We start from the raw sequence: 16,521 nt of genomic DNA, 5'->3' as shown, positions 1-16,521 counted from the left end.
GGAGTCAACAGGTTCACCAGCTGGCTGTGGCTGCAGCAAACACAGACTCTTCTCTTTCAGCAGGCCATTGGTGAAGAAAACATAAGATACTCGTTTGTTGAATCCTGTTTGGTTTTTTGGAATTACATTATATTCTCTATCCCTGCACTGTTTTTATCAAGTCCAGAGATAACGTGTGTTTAAACTGTAAGAGAATGTTGTTTAAATAAAAGCAGTGGAGAGTGATAAAGAAAAAAAGACCAAACCGTTTGAATTAAAAGGACTTCTTCTATTTCTGCACGCAGCATATCTTCTCTCTCTCCTCAATGAAAATTGGGTCAGTGGCCTATATTTGCCGGCGCTTCACTTCTCCCCAGATTAGCTCATCCTTCTCTTTCTCCTCTTTCCTCACTCTCTTGCTCCGAACTGATAAGCTGTGGCAGCGCTCGCTGCTTCACTCTGCAGGAGGGCGTCTGGATGGAAAAACATGGAGTCCTTCATTTCTTTGTTCTTTCTGTCATCTTTTCTTATCTTATCTCCTTTCCCTCTGCCTCCCTTCAATCCATCATCCTCAGTGTGCCACCACTTCATTTTCACGTCAGTCATCGCTTTGTCCAGCCATTTAGTTTTAACACGATATGAAAAAACGACGGATCCTGACAAACTGAACAGAAAACCACACTATTTTGTCACATTGTCACAGTCACAAACGCCAGATTTTTTTCTATATAACCATTTGGTTTTTCACATTTTCACTAAAGCCCAAATATTTAGGCCTCGATTTAAGATGTCCATTTGGTCGAGGAGCAGATCGGAACCAAATGTGTAAACAAAGAGAACTGGACCGTGTATTGACCGTTACTGAAAACTGCACATTAACCAGAAAATACTCAAATTTGTTTCTCACTATATTGCCACATAGGCCACATCCATTTCTGGGCTACATCCAAGGTGGCAGTACTGCCTCACTGTCAGACGTAGGCCACATTGGTATCTTTTTGGGAAATCTTTGACCAAAGCCTCTGTTAGCAACTAGTGGCTTAGTGTTTACTTCAAGAAGTCATTCCCAAAATCTGAGTCAGGGACCACAGATGTGACGCTCCAGCCTCTAATCTGCTCTTGGTACTGACCTACAGCCCAAATTTTTTATTTTTTTCTAAAGATAAAATCTCTTAAGCTGGATTGAAATTTGTTTACCAAGATACAGAGAAGTCTTCACTCTCTGATTTATGAAGAAACAAGATTGTTGTCAAGTTAGGTGTTCAAAGGTTCTATCATCTATCTTTGAATACATCTTTTTATTTTAAAACTCCTGTCCTTTCAACTGGTCACGTTTCAGCTCAAATGTTTGTGTGAGACATCACAAAAGCTACTTTTCCTTTTCTCAAAGACACAAACCAAATAGGACAAGGTGAGACAATGTTGGACAAAAGAAGAGTCAGACCAGTGGGTAGAAATCTAAAGACTGTCATCCACCAGGAGAATGGAACAGAGGATTGTTCAGGAGTTTAAGTCAGATTCGGTGACATCAGGGTGAGACAAAGGAGAATGATAACATTCTCCCTTGGTTGAACAGGAGGAGGAGGAGGAGGAGGAGGAGGAGGCGGAGGATGACACATGCCCTGAGCATCGTGTTTGACCTTTAATAGTGCGATTGTCTATAATTCTGAAAACATGTGAGCAACAGATGGCGGCTCTGAGCTCGAGCGTGGAGAATACAGACGCCTGTCAAGTCAGTTTTAATCCCACTAATACCACGTTCCTCTAAAGACAAAACATCAGTTTACAGCCAAACCTCCATCTCCACAATCAGAACTCACTGACAGCTCATCTGTGGTGTCAGTTATTCATCAAAGCCTTTTTTTAAGGAGATGAAGCTGAAAATAGAATAATTTCTCAGCTTCAGCATCTACTACTATGGAAAATAACTCAAACTCTACGAATTACTGTGGTTTCAGTTAAAATACTATTTTTTATGAAACAAAAATGGAGCTACGTCTATGTGATGGGCAGATGATATGAAGAGGGCAGCTAATGTATTCTTTACATCAGGAGATCTCAAATACTTTGGTTTAAAATCTTTTAAGAATTTTGGTAGATTTTAATTGTAAAGCCCTGCAGTTCTGTTCAGCCACCACTAGTTGACTCTAGGAGTATACTGGACTACAGGAGCCTGTCTGGACATTTGAGTCATATTCTGTCAAGGTCAGTTGGTTCAGGTCTACTGACAGCTCCTGTCTCCATGGGAATGTTGAGTCAAGTCTGAAGTAATAATAGTCCCATTCAGGAGAGAGTCCTTAAAGCACAGCTCCGTGTTGTCTCGCTGGAAATGTAGTTTTCCTTGTTGTAGAGTAGCATCTCCCACAACAGAAAAGAAAACTACATTAGCCACTACAGTCCTGGAAGACATTTCAAGGATCAGCAAGTATTGTGTCTTATATATGTCTTATATGTGATGTGGAGGAACTGGGAGGCTGGTATTAACAATATGGAAATACTTCCTGCTGCGGGTGGAGGGCAGTAAAAAAAAGAAGCATCCAAGAGAGACAAAAGGAGAGAGCAGCAGTAGTGGGTTTGGAGAAAGGAAGGGAAATAAGAGGAGAGCAGCGGTGGAGAAGTCAGCAGCTGGACCTGCTGCTGGATTTGGAACTGGGGCTAATCCTTTCCTGCTTTGGTCAGCACTGTGTCTGCACTTCCCCTGCAACAATTCCCCCCTCAGGAATGGGGTATGTGGAGAAAACATCTGTTGGACCTATTGGAGGAAGGCAAAACAACGGCTTCAACCTCTTTTTGAGTGTATTTAAGTATATCTGAACTAGTTATCAAAGACTCCAGCAGAGGGTGGTCTTCCGAAACGAGACATTGAATCTAGCTCGTTGGCAGCGGAGCATTGTTACTGCGTAAACAAATATTACGGCGTTCCAGGAAATTGAGAAGTCTGAAATTTCGGAGCTCTGACAGGGAGAAGTGAACTGAAATGGCACTGAGTAGAGTCAGGGGACAACGACCTGTCCTGACTGTACTGAGATGCAGAGATGCGTTCAACGTCACCTCCTTCCTCCTCGTTCCTCCTGCTGCTCCACTTCTCTTCCCTTTTGGATTATCGCTGCTTGTCTTCCCTTTTTTGCCGTCACGACCCTTTGACAACAAATACACACAGATCCAGGCGTCACTCTTTGTCACTCGGGTGAAACAAGGGACAGGCTCCTGTCTAATTTTCAAGATGGTTGGATGAAACCCATCAGACCATCTGACAGCGTTTCCCCAAGGGTTGAACATGTCTGATTTAGCTCCTCTACATATCCATCTGTCCAGTTACAGAGGGTTTTGTTGATGCAGTCAAAGGAAGACAACCCTTGTGATTATTTAAGAGTCTCATGATGGACAGATCACACAGATGACGTGACTGGTCACATGTCCTGAAGAGATGGAATTAAAAAAATTCAGCATTCAGTCCATGACTAATTCCTATCTTTGCGAAGTGCCTGCAGTGTAGAAAATGTTTTCTAGACCAGCTGTTGCTGGTCACATGCTGGTTTGATGGTGACCGCTGCACACTCTAGGGTATTTTGGAAACAGTGCAGCTATTTAACAATTCCTTCGAGATTTTCTGACTGAGAAGCTTCTCCAGGTCATTATTATTCATATGTGTTTATAGAATTTTCAATGTGCCTCACGGTATATTTAAATCATTACAGCCATTTTAGCAATAAATAACGTTCGTCACGTTCTTTTCGCACACACAGTAGTTCTGGATGAGACAGCCTCTCTGGAAATTTTTGATCTCGACTGTTACACCAGTTTGCTTTTCTCCAGGTGTGTTTTTCAGGAGGAAAAGTCTTGATTTCTGCCAATATTCAACAGTGTGTTTGCACACAAATCAGTGTCGCTCCACCTTCAAGGAGAATCTTTAAGAACTGCCCTACACGGTCTCAGGACATTATTGTCTTTTGGTCAATACGTCAATACGTGACCAGGAGATGACATTACAGAGAGCAACATAACCATTAACGGCTGCGTGACAATAGTTGCAGTTGAGTTTGAGTTGTATGTATTGTCCAAAATAATGAGGCGTCCATGAACGTGGGGAGTATTCCATATCTGGAGAGACCCAGTTAAGGGTTAACGTAACCTGTTGTAGCTATGGTGACTAAAATATATTTGAATACATTTGAGTTTCTTAAACTAAATTTAAACTAGCTTTTGGCTTTTGCTCTTTTCTTTCTTCCATATTTGGCTATGGATAGTTACAAATCTCGTTAGGTAGTTGGTATAGCTATTTTGCTATTGTTAGCATTTGCTAACAATTTGTTGTTTTAAGACTTCTGCTCTGTTGTTTGACTGTTTATAAATATATCCGACTCTTATGCATAAAATGTGTAACGTCAAAATTGTGGCAAATGTAGCAAAAAAGACAAAAAATGACCCATTGCTTCAGAGATGAAGAGCATTATTCCAACTCCAGCAACAAATGATAGTCATTTAGGATCATTACATATAATTGCACCAATTACACGTCCATTCACATGACTGTGGCCTGTGGTAAAACAACAGAGATGTGGGATTTTTAATAAAACTATTTCCGCATTTGCAAAAAAGATTCAGAGCTGAGTGCTGAGAACTAACACATGTAGTAAATATTTTAGTAAAACTTGGCCATGGTACTTTTATGACAAGTATAAGATTTGATCTTTTGCCAAACAAAAACCATCATTTAAACACGAACAGACATGGTTTCTGATCATGTCAAAGCCTGGGATGTCGGTGCAGATCAACATGTGAAATGGTCTGTGGCCTCTGCACCAATATGGCATTGAATGCCTCCTAAATTCAGAAAAATTCAGGAATCTTTACTGTGCTGTTTCGGCACAGAGAAAGGATTTGAATGGATTAAGGCTGCTGCTGTTTCTGCTCTCAGCAGGTCACTGTGGCTGCCCCCTGCTGTCTCATCCACGACTGACCACTGTTGCTGCAGGGCTGTGGCTCTGTATACATCTGCCCCCAGTATACAGAAGGATTTAGACATCAACCAGAAGTGTGTGTGAGTGTGTGAGTGTGTGTGTGGTGGTGCTTGTGGCATTTTTTCATCAACTCCCTCCAGGTTGTGTTTCCTGCAGCCTCTGCACATCTGGACTCCTTTCCTCTTTTCCTGGCTTTAGTCACGACCATCTGGTCTTTTCCTGCAGCCACCATGAAGCGTTTGCCATTTAGGATTTAGATTAAACAGAACGGCAGCTCCAGTAACGACGGATGAAGCAAATCTCTCTGTGATTCTGCTCATACATTGGTGCAGCTGTTCACATTCTCGCAGCCGTCCGTGTGTACAGTTAGAGACATTATCAGGACCCAGGCAGGCACAGGCTAAAGTCGAGAGCTTTCAATCATGACTCACCAGTATTTGGTTGGGTGTTGATAGATGACCTCTGACCTGAAAAAGAGAAATCAGCAGATATGAGTGCGTTCAAGATGCTGAATACTATAAACTGTACACAAATCTTTTAAAACCATGGTTGAAGGAATGAATGAAGGAAGCGTTCACGTCTCATCCTTTTTCCTTCTTGACACTGAGGAACTTGAGATATTCCCTAATTATGTGAGCATAGATTGCGAGACAAGAATATGTAAAACTGTTTCTCCTCCAAAGTCTGGAGTAATTAACTGCATTATCCTTGTTTTCTTCTGACGGAGGCAAGTAAACACATGCAGCAGGCAAATTACAACCTTCAGCCTGTTGTTGGTTGTGAGGGGCAGGTGACTGAGCAGTAACACAGCTGCTGCTGCTGCTGCTGCTGCTGCTGCTGCTGCTGCTGCTCATAAAGGAAGTAAACACTGAGCCTTTTAAGCCTCTACTCAGGTCTGAATGGTGAGCTTTCATCCTTTAATTCAGTGAAGCCACTGAAATAAAGCAATAAATCCTGGTAATGAACGACGAACAATGTTACTTCATGATACATAAAGATTGGAATAATAATAAAAACCTAAGTCAATAATTAGAAATATTGATTCTAATACTGTATATATTTATAGGAAATATAAACTATATATACATATATACAGTATATATAAAACTCAAGTTTTTATTTTGGTGAGAAAACTGTTGGTGACCACTGTTCTAGAACTTTCTCTAGCTTTAAGATCAGCTACCGTTTGCTGAGCTGTTATTCTGCAGGTGTTTTTTAAAAGGTGACGTCAGCACTGCAGAGCACACACACACACACATACACACACACACACACACACACACTCACACACTTACGTACGTCATCTTTTTTACCCCCTTGCTTTCACACACTGTCAAACACCTGTTCTTCACCTCCCCTCCTCCCTCTCTGGAGCTTCACTTCCTCCCTTCACCTCCTAAACACCCCTCTCCTTCCCTCTCATTCACTCCTGTTGTCACACTCCGCCAGTTCTTATGCTAGTGTAATTTTTCGCACCTTGCGTTTCTATTCCTGCACCTCTGGTCAACTCTTCACTGGGGGAAGAGGGGAGGGGGGGGGGGTATGTGCAATAACTCAACAATAATCAGTGTAATAACCACAATCTCAAATTCCATTCATTTCTGTGTTTAGTAGTATAGGTTTATCCATCCATCCATCCATCCATCCATCCATCCATCCATCCACTATTGTCTTCATCTTCCTGTTGCACCTGAACCTGGTGACCTGCCTGATTATTCAGACTGTTTTTGTCTTTGATGCAAACAATATGCATCAGTGGTGGCTTAGTGGTTAAGGAAGCGTACTTGGGTCCAGAAAGTTTCAGGTTTGAGTCCACCACTGAGGTGCTCTGTCATGGCTCCGTCCCCCCTCACTGTTCCCTGGTTCTTAAAGCTGCCCCCTGCTGACTGTGGTGATGGGTTAAAAACAGAGGTGGTGAGCTGTGTCAGTGACCAATAGCAGAAGCAGCCAGTTTGGCCTGTCAGGTTCCCAGATGGAAAAATGCTGCAAGAAGGTAGAAACTCAGACAGGGGAGAGAAGAAAACTCTGGTTCGTGTGTTTACATATCAGTGAGTTAAGGTTTCTTTCTCTTGTCTTTTGGGACACATCAGAATAGCAGCAGCAATTGCAGCATCCTCTTCAGAGTGGGAGCTGGACATTTTCTTCCCTCACTGTCGCTCCATGTGTGGGAGTATTGTATGTTTTCATGTCTGTATCTCAAATCCACACTCCCTCCTTCTTTGGACTGCGGACACCGTACCTTTTTTCCCACCCTACAGTCTTATTTCTCAACGGTTTTGTTGCCCTGTAGTTTTCATATGTGTGTGAAGCGTTTGTGAGTGTTAGCCGGGTTCACTTAGCCTGCTTATCACTGTTTCTGTAGCAGGTGCTGCAGATGGAAAACAATCTGCTAACAGAAGATGTATGTGTGGCGAGCACAGATTGTACATAGTTAATGGATGAAGTCATCGGAATGCAAAACAAATGTAATTTTGCAGACAATCAAAGTTTGACAAAAAACTACATGTCTGCCTTTTGTCCTAAAATTCAGCATGACCCATAAAGCCTAAAAAGGCAACAATTACAAGATTTCCATGAAATTACACAAAAACAACCCAAATATTTTCTACAATTCAATATAAAATGTTCAACAAACTCCCTGTTAGTTTATAGTCTAAGAAGCTGGCCCAAACGACCAGCAGGTCACACAGTTATACTCAACATGTTTGGGACAAAGTTAAAAAAAAAACAAGATTGAAAAATCAAATCCCCTCCCTCCCCCCCCCACACACACACACTGACACAAGCATGTGAGATAATGGTGATAATAGTGCTGTATCCCACTGTAACGCACACACAGTTCACTGAGGCTGGCTCTGATCCAGATGGAGAGGCAGCGAGGAAAAGGAACAGGATGCCATAACCTCGCCTCACACAGCGCCCTAGAGTCACAGCTGCAGAGGCACACACACACTTATACACACACAAATTCACACAAGGAGATGCAGGCCAGTGCACCCACACCTGCATCAGCCCACATGAATGCTTGCGAACAGAAGAAAACCAAAGAAGACTCGGTATATCTGCTGTACGTTCTGTGCCACAGCACTCGTACAGTACGGCCTCGTGAACACTGGAGCGTGAAATGTGAAAACACATGCATGAAAAAACACACACACATTATGCTGACATCACGCATGTACACACGCTGTCACTCTGTGCACACTTCATTAGGAATGTCAGCTGCAATCAGATCACTGCTCCAGTGTCAGAGCACAGACTCTACCGTATGTGAGCAAGAAGAAGGGACAGGAGCGGCAGTGAACCACAAGGGGGCGACTGTGTCGGTCACAGGAGCCATGTGTCAATGAGGTCTTTGGAAAAACATCACATCTTAATGTTGAACGGGTTTGTACCTGATTTATCTTCTGAATCTGTAATTTTAGTTCTTTTACAGTACAACATAATGTCTTTTTCTTCAAAATATCAGACCAGAAAAAGCATGGAAGACATGTCACAACATGTTATTGGCCAAAAGGTCTTACATAAATAATTCCTTCCAAAGTGACGAAGCAAAAGTAGCAAAAAGTTGGTCACAAAGAAGCTGAAGGTCACTTGGTAGATTACACCAGTATAGCCAAATGGCTTTGAACAGCTTGAAATTGGCCAAGCCCACGGCTTATTGGCTAAATGGCTTCACAAGAATGAATCCAAGTTGTACAAGAACACGGCTAAAACAAAAGCAAAACAACAAAACTTTTTTTTTTGGTGGATAGTGACGTATTTATCACAGCCTCAGGGTTGAATTGATGAAAGACAACAAATCAAAATCTATTTAGTGTGCTTTTTCTTGACCTCACCAAAGAGCTTTCAAAGCACTCTCAAGGACAGAAATCCAAAAATCTAACAGCCTTTGGAGGCTTTTCATCCTGCTGACTGCACACTCTAAACTCCATTATATCAGTGGTCCTTAGTCAAATCTGAAATTAAGTGCTATGGTCCTGACCGTCAGTGTGTTGTCAGAGACGGCCCTGCATTAGCTGCTGCAAAGAGGTTTAAACCAAAGTTCTGTCAGTGTCAGCATATTTGAAGAGAGAGAAAGTCAAGGATGTGGGCGGGGAAAACGGTTACCTTCAGTTACTCTACACGTCAGGAAGAAGAACAAAATGTGGCCCACACTGATATGTGGAATTTGGGTCATCCTAGCTATACTCTGAAGTGTTTGGCTTTAGAACCTTGTCTTCTCTGAACAAAATGCAAAATTGATTGGATCACATTACTATGTTTTGGACATTTAGTGGCCCACATCTGGACTCTGGAATGTAGGCCATAGCACAATCAACCAAAGCTTAAAATGTCCAGAGAAGGTATATCTGGTGTCTTCAATTTGGTCCACATTTTAAACCCAGCTTCAACCCTAAAACCAAATGGTCCTTAGAAGTGGTCCTAATTGGAAGGCATTTGTCGCAGTGGAGGTTGTGTCCCATTAGAACCCGGCTTTTGTTCCTGTGAGAACCACTTGTCCTGACAAGATCAGTGTTAGAACCAGTGAAGCTCTTGATGATGTAACAAAAACAAGCAACTTCCCTTTTTTCACTGTGAGAGACATGAAGTCAAACGGCCAGTGACCCAGTCCATTATGAAATTAAATGAGTTTTCAGGCTCTAGACCTGACTCCAAATTTCACATCACCCCCTCTTCTTTTTGTTTGCCTCTCTCTTCTCCCACTTTTCCTCACCCTCCTTGTCTTCTTCTGTCCTCTTTGTCCTTCTATCTTTCCACCAGTGCTTTCTGTCAGCGCATCAGTGGAATAAAGGCTGTGGTCACAGTGGGAGGGAGAGTATAAATTCACTGGCAGAAAATGAACTTTCCTTCATCACGTTGCTTCAACATGTGAGAGGAGACACAGTCTAACTGTGGTACGTCACCTGCCTTCAAGCCCTGCTCACGTTGCGTCTCTTTTATAGATTGGTGTAATATCGCGACACACACCCGGGACTCCATGTTCACTCCTGCAGGTTATTGGTGCCATAACTCTGAGTTAAAATGAGCGTTCCCGCTGGCTGAGCACAACCAGGAGAACAGTTATCCTCACTTTGACTGGCAACCTGTTGACTGATGAGAACAACCTAATGCTGGCCAACAACAAATTCATCAGCAGTATCCATAGAGACTCAGACTCAGATCAGAGATATTCACCAGAGTTTTGAGACTGGAAATGTCTGTGTTTCTGCTGTTGATATTCCGCTGGAGTTTGTACTACAGAAGTCAGCGACAAAATGATGCTAAAAGCTCCATTAAAGTACGATATTCCTGCAAAATCCATCAGTTAGAAGCACTAGATGGCTCAAATGTTACAACCAAATACAAGTATGTGAGTATCCTGGAGGTTGAAGGAACTCAAAATTATGAACACACATTTAATTGCTTTAGATCAGTTAGAATCACAGCAAAAAGAGATGAAACACTGATATGCTAACTTTAATCAAGCACGGAAGTTGCTACATGTTAGCACAGAAATAGCTAAGAGATATCCAGAAACAACCAACAAAAGAGCTACAACATAAAGACAGGTACATGCCCACATTTCTGATCAATATTTGAACAGAAACCACTTTCTAAGATAAAAAAAAGTTGTTCTTAAATAAACCAAGAATTGTCCTGCCTTAAACATTATTAACAATGAAGTGAGCTGTGAATTTAAACAGTTAATCATCACATTGCTCTGTCCTCATGACCGTGTGTTTAGTATGTGTTGCAAATGGTTGTCTGAAGAGTATTTGAGCAGATCATCTGACTCACTCTGTACTGTACTGTACTGTACTGTACTGTACTGTACTGTACTGTCCTGTACTGTACTGTCCTGAACTGTCCTGTCCTGCCCTGTATGTCCTGTCCTGAACTGTCCTGTCCTGCCCTGTATGTCCTGTCCTGAACTGTCCTGTCCTGCCCTGTATGTCCTGTCCCCTGTCCTGAACTGTCCTGTCCTGTCCTGTCCTGTACTGAACTGTACTGTACTGTAAGTATTACTAAAACCCTCTTAGTCAACACAGAGCTCCATCCTTGCTCACATCAAACCCTCTGGTCTGAGACGTGACCTGACAGAAAACTAACAATCAGTGGGTGGAGGGCAAGTGTATTTAAGGGGCTGAATGTAGATGAAAGCATGAACGGAGTGAGAGTGATGGCGCTGCAGTGCATATTGTTTGAAACAAACCCATGCTGCACCTCGTCCCGCATTAGCAGCACAACAGGGACGTTCAATGAGGAAAATGTCTCTTTAATGGACCTGCTGCATAAACAGTGATTGAAACCAAGCAACCTTGGTGAATAATGGCTCATTTCAGCTGCACTGATGATTACTATTAAACCACAGAGCTGTGTGGGTCTTTTTTTACTGGAGTTCCTCGGTAACCAAGGAGATGTTTGGCTTTTTATACCACATCAGATTTTCTGTTTTAAGTTTTGGGGTAAATGTGAAATTGGTGGTTTTTGAGAACAATTCACAGATACCTTACACCAGCGGTTCCAAATGTGTGGGGTTAGGAGCGAGGTGGCATGGAGCTACAGTATCGCAGGGGCTAGCATAGCAAGGCAAATTCTTTTTAATGCCTGTGGGTTTTTTTTATTTGTCCCACTGTGGGAAAGTTAGACTGATTGATTTGTATTAAACAAATGTCAGTTTTGTAAGAATTGCAGTGTTTACTGTTTGAAGTTGGTGTTTCTTCAGGTTCAGTATTGAGTATTGATGCCTTAGCTGTCATACATGTCAACGTGGGTCCTGTCTATTGTTGGTGATGCAGAAAAAAGTTTTGGAACCACTGCCTTTGACTGTTGGAAGTAGTTAATACATACTGTGGTGTCATTTTGAGGTAATTTGATGGTTTTGAAGAAAAACTAGGACATGCCGTTTTAAAAAAGTACAGTAGATGTACTGTATGTGTAGAAAAGTACTGATTGAGGTTGAACATGCCTTTTGATTTTGTGAAAAGTAACATTTGTGTTTTTAAAAAACAACTTTTGTTCACAACACCAAGAGCTTCTTCAAGGTTCTCATGGCTCATCACGGCAACTGTGACTAAACTCCCACGCCACAAGCTGTTTAATCACACACACACATACAAACACACACACACACACACACGTCACATGCACATGCACTACAGATCTGTCATCATCCGAGGAGCAGCTGAAGAAGCAAAAACAAACCCCAACCCCCTGATGAGCTCTGCTAGCTGTACCACTGAGCCACAGGCTGACTTCTCTTAGTCGTCTGTTCCACGAGAAAAACAAAAGCTGGTTTAGAAGATAACTTATGTTGATGAATTTTCCATGGGCCATATGGGCATCAGCCCGGAGGCCCAGTCACGTTGTTTCAAGTTTGAGGAAGAAAACAGATTACTTTTATTAAAAAAAAAACAAAAACAAAACAATCTTGTATAGCCAACACAAGCAATAACTACATTTTATTTCTACCTATGTAAGATAAAAAAAATCAACAAAACAAGTCATGAGTATCTTAAGGTATTGACTCCCACTCCTTCCACTGCCAGGTTCTTAGGATAGAGTTCTTCCTGGTCCAGGGGCTGCTGGAAAACTTTGAATAAACTGGCTGCTAGTGCTAGCGATGCTAACAACAATCAGATGGCTTGATCTAAAGCTTTGAAACACAACATAGATAATTTATAGTAGCACAAAGGTTGTGAACCCCAGAAGAATGACCAGGCGTAGTAGTGGTGGTTATCAGAACTATAGGATAGAGTGGGTAATGGTACTAGTAGTAGAACTGCAGACTTCCCCTTTAAAACATCACTTCTTTTTCAACGGGTAGATAACAGAAACAGAACAGTTTTTTTTATAAGGGCTTAGCTCCTGACATTGGCTTTTTTTTTTGCAGCCTAGTACTGTTCTCTGCCGATCCTGGTGACTGAAAATAGACACTAAAGTTTCCTCTTCCTCTTCTTACGATACCACGTTTCAACGTCAGTCTGGTTTATTCCTGAATTAGTGGAAAGCCAGCAGATTGCACTATATGTTTTGGAAAAATTGCAGATAGTGATGATGAGAATTAATGTGATACAAAAGTTGTTTTACAAAATTAGAAGTCACCAAAAGGAGGCCAAAAATGCTAGACAGTCGTTAAAAAAAAGAGTGAAACATCACAAATTTGGTCAGAAGATAACTAGACTTCAGCCAGAATATAGCTGAACAACTAACCTGAGATAACTAGATAAAGATATACATTAGCTTAGATAAAGATATAGATGTGAGTCCAGCAATAGCCTAGCTAAAAAGCAGGTGAAAGTAATCCAAGTTAAACAAAAAGATCACTAAACGTGTGTCCACATGTAGTAGACACCCAGAGACCCAAAGGTTCTGTTTAGCAAAGGAGACAACAGAGAGGGCTTAAGATCACAGTTTGCCCAAAAATTACCAATATTTTCTGAGATAGTAGAAGCTAAAAGTTAGCCAAAATATTTGGTTTAGAAATGGACTTAAATCTGGCTGTGATAAAATTATAATGTGAAGAACATTTTTTACAGGGTTTTTACATTTAAAAATCAAACTCTGTTTTTTAGATGGTTCCAGAAGTGAAGCCACAGTTAGAGCAGTTTCTTATCCCATGTTAGTTCTGTAGGCTGAGTGTGAGACCTCAGAATTGAACTCTTCACTCTCCAGTATTAATTTCCCTCCCTTCACCAACACTTGACTAACATTCCTGTTGTAACTGTGAAATGTTCCACTCTGGTCACCAGCCAGTCCTTGGCCACATGCCTTTCTGTTATCTATTGTGGTTGTTTTGCTAGAAAACCACTTTCTTTTTTGTGTAAAAACAGATGGAAGCTGTAAGAGTAAGCTCTAGGCAAAAACTGAATCAATAATCGAGGACTGCTACTGCCATGTTTGATGAGGCCAGAAATGCTTTTAACCCTGATTGACTACCACCTTTGGTGTTGGTTACCGCCGGTGGAATCTGTTTCTTTCTGCATCTTTGTGTCTTTGTGAGAAGCTCCTTCCTGTTGGTTGGAAAGTGGCATCTGCCCCAGCGTGGGGTCAGTCTGTAAAAGGACCTGGACAACAGAATAGCTGAGGAAGACAGGCTAGAGTGGAGGACAATGTGAGCGAGCACCCAAAGCGGCGATTACAGCCGGTGATGTAACCAGACATAATGACACACGGGGCTCACTGTAATTCATGGCTTCCGCTGAGCCCGGCGCACACACAGTGTAAGTAAACAAACGCACCACGGCGGGAGAGATGAGGAAACAATGGGCAGGGACGGTGTGAAGGTGATGTATCTGCTCCCTCTGTGTGGGAGGATCCATGACTGCAGGAGGAAGTCATTTTTTTACCTCCACCAGATATCCCAGTCTGGTACTCAGAGTTCAGGTTGTGCATGTTTGTCTTGCTTCTCTGGGTGATGTGTTCCTAATTGACCGTCACACTGCACTGACGTGTCAGATCAAACTGATACTGGGCTTCATTACACACTGCACGATGGCATGTCAGAACACTGCAACACTGATGAAATACTTCGTAGGATAAATATCTTAAATGCCTTAGGTCTAATCTACTGTGTTTTTTCAACAGTTTAGGGTCAAATTCAAACCGATTATGCACTGGGAAAATGTATCCCTGCATCCCTGAGGACACGCCTCAGTTGTCCATGAAAAAGATTAGATTTTTAACAACAGACTGTTGTGAAAACAAGTGAAAGAAGCACCACTAGGGGCAGCACTGTTTTCCTTTAAGCATTTAGCCTGGGCAGACAAAATCCTGTGTGTACAAAGTCAATGCGTCTTAGTCATATATCGTATATAGTATATATTCTGTTTATTATTTGGGACATTGCACAACAAATGCAGAGCTGAGCTAGCTACAAGGCTAACCTTCATCAGTAGTCCCTCAAAGCCTAGAATGGCCCAATTACTTAAAAAATATAATTTCATCATTCTTTGGTGAGAAATATACAGTATTACAAGAGCGCTTGGTGCATCCCACAGTTTGCAGAAAAAGACCATGTCAGTTTGATAAAAACAACAAAAGTCTGATACAGTCAGATGAAGTGAAAACAAAAGAGAGCAAAGAGGAAGTGATCTGTGATTCTGAGATGACTCAGCAGCAAACTTTCATTTTGCGTGAACTTGGTTTTCATCTTCTTGCTGCTTGGACTTTCTGTGTTGTGGTGACTAAAGTCAGTCTGTTCTCTATAGTGGTCCTCAGTCTGGAAAGTGAGAAAACCAACAGATTGCAAGTCAGAGCCCTGAACCCTGGCTCTGAATTCCTTCTGAAAAACACAATTTGTTTTCCACCATCTGTTTTCATTGTTTCAAGTTCCACCAGATTAACACTGATCCTCCTGGAAAAAAACTGTTTGTCTCAGTGCCGGCAAACAGGCAGCCACAAACACTCCCTTGGCGGCGACGGTGACAACCGACACCAATACATGCTTGACGAGGAAGTGGACCCGAAAGAGGAAGCGCATTTCTGCTGCGCTGTCATGTCTTTTTTTTTTTTTTCCCAGAAGAGCGATCAATATGTGCCACAGAGGAGTTGAGATTGGTTCCCAAAAAGCTGAGTCAAGGCTCAAACACACACAGGTTTGTACTGTGTGACCTGTGGTGAGCTCAGCCACAAGGTTCACCTCTGCATATCTTTGGGGAGAAAATAAAGAAAAAAATCTCGGTGGGATTATTTCTGGCAAGAAGAAAACCTGTAGTAACAGCCATTTGTGGTTTTATTCAATGGACGTTTCTCCCAAAAAATATGATCAATAAAGAATTCCTGGCAATTTTTTTTATTGGAGGAAATTTGGCAAGACATTTTGGACTTTGCTGGCACTTCTTGCCAATTTCAACACACCAGACACTGAAAACAAGAACTGTTAACTGTCTTAAATAGACCAACCTGATCTACTGTCCTAGAAAATCGTAGATCAACACCAGGAAGCCACAGAGTTTGCCGAATGGCTTTATGAGGTCACGTCACTATTGTACATCAAAGACTGAACTTCCTACACATACTGTGACTAGAAGGTTTGACAGGAACCGTCTCTAATTACAGTTTTCGTTAAGAAAAACAACAGAGGAACTGAACTGCAGCGGGGCTGGTTCCACAGCTTGTAAAATCCAGCATGGGGCAAAGAGGAAACACGGCTGGAATGCAGCCTCAGAGGAAGTGGACTGACAGCTGTCATGCTGTACAAGTGTATATATGTGTGTGTGTCACGCAGGGTCAGGATGCAAGAGAACAACGCTGATGTTGTGTTGTTCCGACCAAAGATACAGGATGAGATTGACGTAACACTCTTCCTCTATTAGAGGGTTTTTTTTGCATGCAGTTTTAAATACCCTCATTGTGGGAAAGGAACAACTTCCTCCAGGTTTGGGGGATTTCCAAAAAACAAACAAAAAAAAAGCCAAAGCTTCTTGGAACTGGGAATTAAACTGCAGCCAGGACTGCAGTACTTGAACCAGATATATATATAAAAAACAATCCAACGGTTTAGGTTAATGTTGAAAACCATCTGTGACAATGTAAAGGCATTATGTAAATTTTAATGCAGTAGTTTACAGCTGCAGAGAGGAAGAAGACTTCCGTT

At 41.9% G+C, this 16,521-nt stretch overlaps 1 protein-coding gene across 1 annotated transcript in view; it reads right to left on the bottom strand.

Annotated features, from left to right (window-relative positions):
• The window catches only part of pea15 (proliferation and apoptosis adaptor protein 15), a 32,650-nt gene that overhangs the window by 13,647 nt on the left and 2,482 nt on the right, over positions 1–16,521 (bottom strand). Inside the window, exon 2 of the mRNA XM_008318451.3 lies at positions 5,372–5,407. The gene's annotated coding sequence lies outside the window, so the exon portion shown is untranslated. The remainder of the gene's footprint in view (positions 1–5,371; positions 5,408–16,521) is intronic.

This window comes from Cynoglossus semilaevis, chromosome 1, assembly GCF_000523025.1.
Source record: "Cynoglossus semilaevis isolate Cse_v1.0 chromosome 1, Cse_v1.0, whole genome shotgun sequence".
Taxonomy (NCBI): domain Eukaryota; kingdom Metazoa; phylum Chordata; class Actinopteri; order Pleuronectiformes; family Cynoglossidae; genus Cynoglossus; species Cynoglossus semilaevis.
This window is presented reverse-complemented; position numbering and strand designations above follow the sequence as displayed.